General features: G+C 34.9%; 1 protein-coding gene across 1 annotated transcript in view; it reads right to left on the reverse strand.

Moving 5' to 3' along the window:
• GRM8 (glutamate metabotropic receptor 8) overlaps positions 1–12035 on the reverse strand; it is a 352719-nt gene that overhangs the window by 235108 nt on the left and 105576 nt on the right. The window lies entirely within an intron of this gene.

A 12035-nucleotide genomic window follows, 5' to 3' on the forward strand; every position in this document is an offset into this window, starting at 1 on the left:
AGTAGCACTTAATCTAAGTGTTTCAGGGAACGTCTCAATATCCTTTAAACTACGGTGTCTTCTTCCATACTGAGCATAAAATTCTGTCCTTTTAGGGAGAAAAAAAAAAAAAGAAAAGCATGAAATTTTTCTGCTGATATCTGCAGGCTAAAAGTATAATGAAATTTATACTGTATTCATTTGAATTTGCTTAGCCTAATTGATCACTATACCCACAGACTAAGGTTTCTAGAAAGTAATATTTTTTAGGCTTTGACCTATATCTTTTCAAATGCATTTTTTATTCATTTTCTCATAGAATGTAGCTTTCAGAAGAGGATAAAACCTGTATCAGCAATGCAAACTTCACTCTATTTCTTTTATACCACTACATGTAGTTTATAATACATAGATCTATTATAACAATGAGGTAATTCCCTCTTTATGTCAGCTAAACAGAGAACTCCTTAGACATCATAATCTTTATTTATCTTATACTGTACAAGTAAACTAAAACATAATAGCTTTCCTATCTTGTTTTGGATAAACAACAATACAATAGGCCATATTCAAGCCACCTATGAAAGAAGGTATCAACAGCACAAAAATTTTAGTTCATAAAAGAGCTGATCAACAAGATGAGAATTTTAAAAGCTAACAAAGTTTCTTCAGTTCATGAAAGGATACCACTTGAAGTCTCAAAGAGCAGAATATTTTATATCAATATTCCAAGGAGCAATTCTTGAAACAGACCCATAGAAGAGTTTAATTGTGATCTCAAGAAGGAGAGCACATGCAGGATGACAAAATGGTAAAAATAAAAATGTTACTATATAGCTGTTGACATTGCATATTATGTGCAAAATATTCTTCCCCCTTGATCTCAGTCTTCCCTTCATAACTAGTTATTAAATATGTTTTGATTTGAAAACTTACTTTTTATTATATATACTAAGTAACACCCTGAAGCTTTGTTTCTGGACCCATTAAAAAGACTGCAACAAAAAGATAACTGGAAAAATAGCACTGAGGAAAAAAATACTCAAAGTAAAGTAATTTGTTTTCTGAGTAAGCAGAAGATACCAGAAGCACAAGTGGCATGAAGAAGAATAGAGGCTTTTGGAATTCTACAATAACATAGTCAGGTTGAGCAAGGAAACTACTGTTCCTTCAACTTCTGCAAACAATTGCAAGCAGCTTTAGCAGAAGGTAGAGTTTCATTCACAAGCATGCACTTTACAGGTATGGGTCCTTCATTTTTGGTAATTTCTAATGGTCACAAGATACATGCTTAATGTTGGGACTTTTTTTTTTCCATCTACTGCTCGTCATTCACATTTGTTGCACTTTGGGTTTTTTTTACTTCAGAACACTTCTGCATTTCAATATTCAATGACTTTTCTTTTTTCTTTTTTATACCGTAACTCTGCCCTTGAAATGCTTTTACAGCTTCTATCCTCCCTCTTTCTTTCTGTTTCCATTTTCTCGTTTTCCAAATAACTGTCCTAAGTGTGAGCTCTGGGAATGTAAATGGATGTGACTCCTTCCTAACTCATGAGGCAGAGCCCCAGGTGGGTGTATCAGAAATTTCTCCATATAAGGGTTATAAAAAAAGACTGCAAGTCTCTCAGACTCAAAAAGGCCAGGACCATTAGAATTTAATTTATGAGAATTAACTTTTTACATGGAGCAAATTCAAAGCAATCAGGTAAAGCAGTATAGAAAGAAAAAGAGTTTTTCTTCTGCACAAAGAGGCCTTTGATGTTATGTTTGACTTCATCCTACTCAGCAGTATAGTAAAGGACAGGGAATTCTGTACAATTCCCACTGGCCCCTCAGAAACATCTCCCCAGCCCATTGGGTCTGTTGTTTCTGGCTGCTCTCAGTAGCATCTGGATCATTGTCTTCTGCACTACTCAGGAGTTGGCAGTAACAGACAATAGTAACATCCAGCAAAAGCTACAGGACATAGAGATTTCCTTATATTCTGCTCTTAATGCCCAACACTTGATATTTCATGAAATTTTACTTTGCAGTTCCATGAACATGTGAAAGCAAGGGTTTACTACCAAAGATGTCACCTATTCACCTTTTCCCAACATCTAATATCAGTAAAAGCAATTCGTTATACCTACCCATTGACAGTCATGTCTATTATTGCTGATTAACCAATTGGTTTCAATTTCTTGACTAGAATTGCACTTACTAATATAAAATTAATCAGGAATTTGGAAGCTTCTGTCTAATTTCTTTTAAATTTCCTAATAAAGCAATAGGAATATTTTTTTGAAAAATTCAGAATTCATTACATAGGGTCATTTTTTTTTCCTGTGCTCAGTGGTTCATAATAAATGAATAAACCAAATTTCAAGATTCCTGCTCAGCAGGAATACCCTGTCATCTAGCCAGTGACCTGTTGCAACATCTATTATTAGATGCACTATTTAATTAGGATGCACACTCAGGAGATCTTCTTAATCAGGATGTCTCCCAGTGAACACATTTAAGTTCAGCAACACTCATTGGTACTGACTTTCATAATGGGGACAGTAACTTTCCTTAATTGGGATGTCTCAGGATGAGTTAGTATGTTAATCTGAGTCTTGCAGTACTTCTGTCTTCTCTGACAACACCTTTCAGATTTTCTCAAGCTATGTCAGAAAACACATGAAATATTTATCTACTGCCTCCTCCTAGTTCTGACCGTGTGATAATGTCAGTGATAAGGAGTGTGAGTTTGAATCCTCTTCAAGCCAAGTTAAAAAAATTTTCAATGAACGTTATAAATTCCAAAGAATAACATCAGGGGAAAAAAAATCACTTTTAAAACTAATAACTCAACTTCATGCAAAACTTTTCACATTCATCTCAAAATTAATCTTCTGCAAGGGAAAGAAAAATCTCCCTACTTTTGTACACTTCTGTCAAAAAAAAACATGTGTTTTTTCATTTGTACTGTAATTCTAGGTACCTACTACAGGTTTGTGGAACCAACAACAAGGTTATCTTAAAAAGGTGGATAAGTATGAAATCATATAAATAAAATCAATCAAACATCCTCATGGAGTATGTTTCTACAGAAGGAGAGAAAAAAGTGTAGGTAAAAGACTGTCCAAATTATTCAATTGTAGAAGCAAAAAAAACTATACCTGGAGAAATTATAGCCATAGGATGCATATATCATTTGCAGGGCACAAATGGCAAGTAGATGCCAAGCTCTTGAGTACTCTTTTAAAGTCCCATCAGAGACACTGTCAATGTCTGCACACAAACAAAACTTTAATAGGCATATTGGGCCAACCACTTCAATAAACTGCTTGTGCCTGGCTGAACCTTTCATCCAGTAATATCAATGTAAAAAGTGTTACAAAAACATAAGTGTAAAAGTAGTTTAGGTCATAGGGTTTCTGCATCTCAAAATTGGGACAATTGGGACTCCATGGTAAAAACTGACATTAGAACTGCAACCTCAATGGGAGTTTTATTCTACCTGTTCTCAATCACTCACCTACCAAAGAATATAAATGTATTAAAAAATTGATAAACACCCAAGAATCCTAGCCCATCTTTGTAAAAAGGGTACTTCTTTTATAGTACAAGTCATGAATCATAAATGGTAGTTATATCCTTTAATTTATACTCTTAAAGGATTTGCAATTTAGGGAACGTTACTGTAAACTAACAAGATAATTTGGATACGATTCCTTACTTATCTAGAAGGGTTTTATGCAGATACTTCACATTTTTTATTTTTACTAGATTAATTATTTCTTAGATATAATTTCTAAATCCTGCAATAGTAGAGTTAGTCAATCATTATTGAAAAGATGAGGCTAAATAACTGTTATTTGTCAATTTACTTTATTAGTTCTATCTCAAATGCAGTATAATTCAAATCAAAAAACATGAACTCAGAGCACTATTACTTTCCTTACTTAGAGATAATTTTCTTGTGAATTTTGAAATTCTAATTTGACATCAGTAGTGACCTTTCTTGCAAGTTCTGCATCTGCTGTTCATAGCTGTGTCATTATTCAAAACCTTTCAACAACTGAAAATATACATTATTTGGGTTTCTAGAAGGATCTCAGTTCTGATATTTCGATATGTTCACTTGCCTAAAATGCTTTTTGACTGTTTAAACTGTCTGAACAAAACAAATCTAGGGCCTGCATTGGTATATTGCACAAAAAAAATCTATCCAAAGAAGCAGATTGGATAGATAATATCAGGTCATTCATACTAATCTTGATCATAGGCAGCAGGGGGCTTGAGTCCTTCTAGTGTTATTGTCCCTCTTGCCTCTGGAATAAAATCGTTAGTCTAATTCACACTGCAAAATTATGAAATGTGTGTATTTGCATTTAACTACACAGAGAGAAATAGTTAAAAAAGTAGTCTCACTAACTATTCTGCCAACATCTGGGAATATGTATTCCACTTTACAACACCAGATTTTGTTAGAGATTTCTTTTTCTTATGCATAACAGTCATAATTCTGAAGGATTTGCCCTGCCACTCTGTTTTGCTAAATTGTTCTAGAACTAATCTTGGCTGAAGTGCCTTTGCTGCAGTTCCTCACAAATCTATTTCTTTTCCATTGAAATCCAATTAAAACTATTTGAATAAATTTGTGTATTGTTATAAATTATACTCATTAGATAATTCATTCAAAGTGTGACCTTTGTAAAAAGTATTTATGCTAAATTTACTAGAAAACAGTTTCATTGAATGCCCACTAGTTATTTTATTATAAGTTTAAACCAAGGAGAATATTTTTCTAGTCTCAGTTGAATCTATCATGACTTTTAACTATTTCTATGATTTCATAGAATCATAGAATGGTAGGGGTTGGAAGGGACCTTTAGAGATTTAGTCCAACTTCCCTGCAGGAGCAGGTTCACATGATCAGGTGGCATAGGAACATGACCAGGCAGGTCTTGAAGACCTCCAAGGAAGGAGACTCCACGACCCCTCTGGGCAGCCTGTGCCACTGCTCCGTCACCCTCACAGTGAAATAGTTTTTTCTTATATTTAAGTGGAACTTTTTGTGTTCCAGCTTCATCCCATTACCCCTTGTCCTTTTGCTAGATACAACAGAAAAAAGGGATGCCCCAACCTGACAGCCACCATTTAGATATTTATAAATGTTAATAAGATCTCCCCTCAGTCTCCTCTTTTCTAGACTAAACAGCCCCAGTTCCTATAATTTCACTCCTTACTGTTCTCACTAAATGAAATAATCTAAATTCTTTTAATATCTCTTAATTTATAAGCCTAGCCTAACCTTTCACCATCCTCTATGCCCTTCTCTGGTCATTTTAAGTTTATTATCATCTATTTTGAATTAACTCTGCTTAGCTGTTTCTTACTGTAAAGCCTAGGTGCACTTTTTTATTCAGTTTAATGTTGAAGGAACTTGTTGTGGATCTGAAAGAATTAGCTGGTCAGATAGCCAACAACTCACCATTTGCTTCTTGCCTTCCTGCCTGAAACCCTTGTGTTTTTAAAATGTCCCAGTTCTACCAGAAACCCCCACTGGCAGCAGGTAGCATGCTTTTTTTCTGCCTATTGTGCACAGTTAGCTGTCTACTAGCATAGGATGCATCTAGAAAAATAACATATCATGCACAAATACTCTACTGAAAACTGTATATATTTTCTTGAGAAAATGTGGCATACACCAAAACATAAATACTTGATTTATCAAATGCTATTTGGCTGCTATACTACCAAGCACTTCAAGTTTACCAAACACCTTTCACTAACCCTGGATTATGGTCTTTAAGATGCTTACTGTTTCCCATAGATACTTTCCTTGTTGAGTGCTAAGTAAACTCATACATTCCAAACTGCTCCCATCATACTAGAGCTCCATCCTGCTGCAAGGCTCGGAGAGATAGGTCTGTCCCAGTGTTGGAAATCAGACTGCAGCCCATGTATCAAGCCTCAGTGCCACTGGCTCCTCAAGCTGATGCTGGGGTATCTGCACTGGGGAATCTGCACTAGCCCAATGTATGTTGCAACTTGCTCCCTTCTCAGTCCTGGTTCTGACCCCAGACAGGTATCACAATCCCCCTGCAACATCACACTGCATCATCCCACTGCTCTAGACCACTCCCTCCTTCTGTTTGGGACAGGATGTCAAGAAATAAACACTCAGAACGTTTTCTTCTACCTTGCTGCTCCTGGGATGACTCTATTTGTTTTCATGGATGAGTATATAGATTACAAAGTATGTAGATTACAAAGTCAGCTCACATACTGTACTGTTATTTGTTCACTTGCTAATTTTTGTTCTTATACACCTTTTTAAAACCCTCTTTTACCATGTTGAGAAACGCTTTAATGTCATCAGCAAGATTCAGTCACGACAGCTCCTGCTGATCAAAAGAGGCCTAAGGCCAAAAAACATTATTTCTCACAGGAGGTCGGAATTTAGAGCTGGTTGAGAAAAACTACTCTGTATCCACATATTAGAGAAGAAAGCCAGTAGTTGTGTTATGTGCCTTGATTATGCTGCCTCTTTATTCATCACCAATTCTATCAGCCTCAGTTGAAGAAATCTTACCAACAGGCAATTTTTTAAAAAGAAAAAATCTGCAGTCTTTATGTGCACATATTCAAATGCCACGTCCAACATCTACTGAAATAATGTGAGCTAGAAATATGGTGTTCCAAAGACTTATTGATCTTTCTCCTCCTCCTTCTGCTCCACCAAGAGAAAGAAAGAACTACTGTTGAGATAAAATGCACCATACTTAACAAACACATTGGAGACAAATAAAAAGTTTAGGGTTAGTTGAATTTTGTCAGCACAAAATCAGTGAACAACTCCAGATGAGGCCTCTTCAAAGTGTATGAATTTTACTCACTGACCTGGTGGTCAAGTTTTTTCTTTTCCAGATTCTGGGGTTTTTTTCCTTGCATTTTAGTAGGGTCGGGATAGATTGTTATCATACAATATGTGACCAAGTGCTATACTTTCATGCACAGACAGTTAATACTTGACAACCTATTAAAGCAGCACTTCATGGTTCCAATTTTTCCAAAAAGAAATTAAATCACTAGAAAGCAAACGTATTACTAATTTCTTGTCAAGTCACACTGGTATTTTGCACAGAGATTCCCCATCTTATGACTCTGTCTGGCAAGGTACTGAGAATGTTTTGGATGGAAACAGCGTTCTGAGCTTTTACTGTAAATTGGGGAATGGGTGGCATTTAATCAGCATGTTCCAGGGAGAAAAGACCGTCTTGGGAAATCAAGTAACTAATTCATTGTCCTGCTTAAATGGTGTCCTGCTTATTGATCAATAAATTTGATCAATAAAGTTCACATTAGTAATAGAATGAATAAGATTGGACGTTTTTGATAATTTAAAGTGTTACAAAAAGATGAATGTGAAAAGCAGTTCAGGTCATAGGGTTTCTGCATCTCAAAATTAGGTTAAGTGGGACGTCATGGTAAGAACTGAGATTAGACTTGCAACCCCATGTTCTCAATCACTCTCACCTACCAAAGAATATAAAGGTACTGAAAAACTGCATAAAAACCCTAGAAATCTGGCCCATCTTTGTAAAAAAAAATATTAAAAAAAATTTTTAAAAAGTGCCTATCTTATAGCACAAGTCACGTACTATAAATGTTAGTAATATCCTTTAATTTATATTTCTTAAAGGATTTGCAATTTGGGAAACTTCACTGTAAACTAACAAGATCATTTAAATAAGATTCCCTCTGTATACAGAAAAGTTTTCTGCAGATAATTCACTTTTTTAATAGATTATTTCTTAGATATTATTCATAAATCCAATAACAGCAGAGTGAGTTGATCAGTATTGCAAAGATGAGGCTCCACTTGGTAATAAAGTTCACATTAATAACAGAATTAATAAGATTGGATGCTTTTGATAATTTTCAATGTCAAGACAGGTGAAATTACAATAGATGTGATGGAACTTTAAACCATAATATTTTCATCTCTGTGACATTTTCCACATGACTTAGGCACTGTTTTAGTGAATGAATGGACACATAGTTTTATCAGACTGAAACAGTTAAATGTCTACTCTTTATTCTTAGCTGTGCACCACATCAGTTAAAATATGCATTTTCCCAGGGCTTCTTGTAAATTCTTCCATTGATTTCCTAACTCCTATTAAATGTTATGCATCTGGAGAAAGAAAAACCTTTATTTGATCATCTGAACTATTTTATTCCCACCGTGTGCTCTTTATGCTTATTGTTGTGCCTACTCTAACCATAATGGCAGGATCTAATCTGCATTTTGGTGTTCCAAGTGGAATTCATTTTTAAATCTAAACGAGGAAGCATGAAGAAATCATGTACTTCCTTCTTACCTTTTCAGTCACTCAACCCTACATAAGCCATTGTTAGTGGCATTACACTTCTTTACTGCCCAGAGCTCCACTTCAGCTTTTCTCTAATACTCTCCTATCCTTGACAAGCTTAAACAGCTCAGCATTTATGTCAAACAAAAACAGCATTAAAATCACACCTGAGTTCTGATTCCCATTAAAGTCCCTCAATCAAACCATTAGAGCATTTTCAGTCTAACAGAACGGGGATTTCCACAAAATATTGTTGCAGCTGTCACTTCCAAAGCTAACATGGTTCAGTGAATAGCCTAACACTTTTTCTATAAAGTATGCAATAAGTGGGACACTGATGTTCCACGGCTACTTCAACCTGCATCTTCTGTCAGGTAGACTAAGGATAGTCCTTCCAAGCATCAATCTGCAAAGTGAAGAGTACCCACTCTGCTAACACTCTAAGAGCAGCAATTCTACTCTGCTCTTGCTGAAAAGACTAAAAAAAAAAAAATCAGTGATGAGAACTTAAAAAGAAATGAGGTCTAATAGAAGTTTTTTAAAACTTCTGCTTCACTACTTGTCAAGAAAAACAAAAACCTCTGTAGTGAAGAGGGACTCATTTTTTTTAGATTTTTTTGAAGCTGCAGATTGAAGCCAGGAACACTTTTCTAATAAGCCCAGTTTGAGAGATTATAGAAGAGCTCTGGAAGTGATGATCCTCTTGTTACAACAGAGCTCTGTTGTAGCTCAGCGAAGGAGGATTCAGTAAAGGTGCCCTAACAGCATGTGCTTTATTTAGAGAGCCTACATGATCAGAACACTTTTCTTTCATGTCTGATCACTATCCTCTTTCAGCAGCCAGTATCAGATATTTTGTAAAATGAAAAGGTTCATATTACTTTTTTTTTTCATTCAGTTCCTATTCTGAGCTCTAATACATTGATTTTAAATAAAATCTGGAATTTATTACTTACCCTTGATATTATCCCTTGAACAATATACCTTACATCACTCAGAAATTTCTAATTCAAACCCACACCTTTAGGTTGAACTAGTGAATTCTATTTTATTTTGTCTTCCACTTTGTTTCTGAATTTCTAGGTGCAGAGATCATTTTTTGTTCAACAGCTACCACATCACTAGGCCTCTAAAATATCTAGACTTGGCTGATAGTATTTAGCAGTGGATCTATCTTACATCATTTGCTGAACTTTTCTTACTTTAGATAATACTACTGGTAAACAAAATTTCTCTCCCTGAATTTGTCCAGCACCAGTTTTAGTTGCTGAATATTTTAATATCTTTTGTTCTACAGAGGTTAGATTCTCTATGTGAGAAGAGACCACAGACTAGTTTAAATCACCTCTTGACCTTATCTTCAGTGAGCTCCTTTTGTTTCCCATCATAAGATATACTTTACGTCTCTTAAACTTTTTCTGTCTCTAACTGATTTGTTTTAGCTGCAGGACTCCAAACTGAATACATTATTTCAGTATTACTCTCACTAACACATACATAAGTAATATCTTTTTGCTGTTCTAATTAGTACTTAGTTTGTATACTTAATGACATCTTTAGCCTACCTAGTCAAAGAACCTTATTGGACACTTCTCTTACATATTACCTTGCATTTAAACATCTTCAAATTCATGTTGCTTAAATGTATCCAACTTTTCTGTTTGACCAATACTGTATATAGGTATGACTTATCTTCAACATCCTAGCATTTAGTTTATTTTACCACTTCATTATCCTTTCTATTACCTACAGACCAAAACGGCTTCTCAACTAACAAGCCCTGCCTCCTAAATCTCAATTTTTTTACATTTGTTCATGGGAAACATGTCTGCTCTGTTTCTGGACAATTGATACATGTGGCCATTTTAGCAGGTTTTCACCATCTTATTTACTGAACAAATTAAGCAGGTTATAGTCCTTCCAGTTTTACTCTGTAGATCTTCCATAATGTTTGAGTAAATACCAGTGTAAGGCATATATATATCCAGGAGGATGTACACTCCATATGGAATCACCTTCCAAAAGACAACAAATCTTTCCTAGACTTCACAGGTCACCTAAACAGATTAGCCTTTCACCTTGACTGAGGTGAGGAAGGTTTGATTGCAGGATTCTCTTTTTGTCACCCTACATCCAAGTGCAGTCTTTCTCATATGACAAAATATCTATAGAGTAATATCACTGTTCTGTGGCACAGTCTTCACTCTTGTTTCTGCAGAGCTATCTGAGAAAGCAATTAGGATTTATCTGCAAGAGACTCATACTGGGAAGCAAAAGACAACAGCAAGTATATAAACAACTAGAAGTCTAAATTGGCTCACAGTTTAATGTCTCACCAGCCTCTTAACCACTCTGCACTATTTATAAGCCAGATAGATTTTTCTCTTTTTTTTTCTCTGATTTGAAAAACACTTTATGTTCATCATACTGGAATGAAAAGTCCAAGTTCAAGGCCTTGTTAGTATTTTTGAAGAATGGTTTTACAATATCCACACACTCACAACATCTGCAAATGCCTATACCATTTGTATGTGATTATATGCACATATACACACAGAGAAAAGTAAAAACTCTGTGGAATTTGACACTTAGGCAATCACATTTGAGTGTCTCAGATCATGTACTACAAATCTTTTCTAATCCAAATTATTAACCTCATCAAAATAATGACAGCACTGTAGAAACAATTTTTATTATTTCATCAAGTGAAAACTGTCAAATTATCTTTAGGAAGGGAGATAAAATAATCAGGTTGCATGACAATTTTTCCTCGTTCCAGATTTCTGTTTTAATTCAGTAATACTGTTCTGTTCATTCTGCAGAACAATGAAGTGTTGTTTAAGTGCTGTCCAGGAGCCACAAGTGTGCAGACACAGATCATTGTCTGCCATACAAGAGTATTTGTTCAACTACAAAAAGTATTAAAAAACCAAAGAAATTGAGAATTTATTGAACAAACACACTTCTGCTTGTTTGTTTGGAAGAGGATTGAAATAGTGATTGAAACTTCCTAAAACACCTGCTCAACAGCTTCCTAGCTTTGTTCATCACAGTGATTCTGACTGGGGATGTATAACATTTTATAGTTCTTGAAGCTCAGAAGCTACTTGAAGCTGAGAAGGCATCAATGGGAGTTGATAATGCTGAGAGATCTACCAGCACCTTAAATAATTGTATGCTGCATTGCAGATCTCTAAAGTCTGGTGTTGTTTTATAAAGTAATATAAATGGACTGTGAATTAAAATAAGAAAAAAAAATCATCCTAAATAATAATCATCTTTTGATATTGTACAGTCTGATATATATTGATTATAGATACAACTCATGTTGCATGTGAGAAAACAAAAACATAACAAGTGCTTTTCCAGTTGTTGTCATGTAAATGAAAACTCTTCTAATACAGTAGCAGTACATTTTGATATAACACCCATTGCGTGTTTACATATAAATTGTGCACAGTCACAATTTATACATCTTGATGCTTTTTTTGCTGTTGTTAAATGAATTTAAATATTTCTTCCTTACATTAATAGCATTTCATGTAGCAAAATCCATAGAGACGTTTCAATATTAATCACCTTTTATCCCTCTTCCTCATCCTTATCCATGGAAAGATTAGTTGAGCTGGAGGGATATTGCTCTTTTAAAGTTATTTAACAGATGTCACTCCTTTTATCTGAAATACACAGTTCAGATTGCTT

This window comes from Colius striatus, chromosome 1 (assembly GCF_028858725.1).
Source record: "Colius striatus isolate bColStr4 chromosome 1, bColStr4.1.hap1, whole genome shotgun sequence".
NCBI lineage: Eukaryota > Metazoa > Chordata > Aves > Coliiformes > Coliidae > Colius > Colius striatus.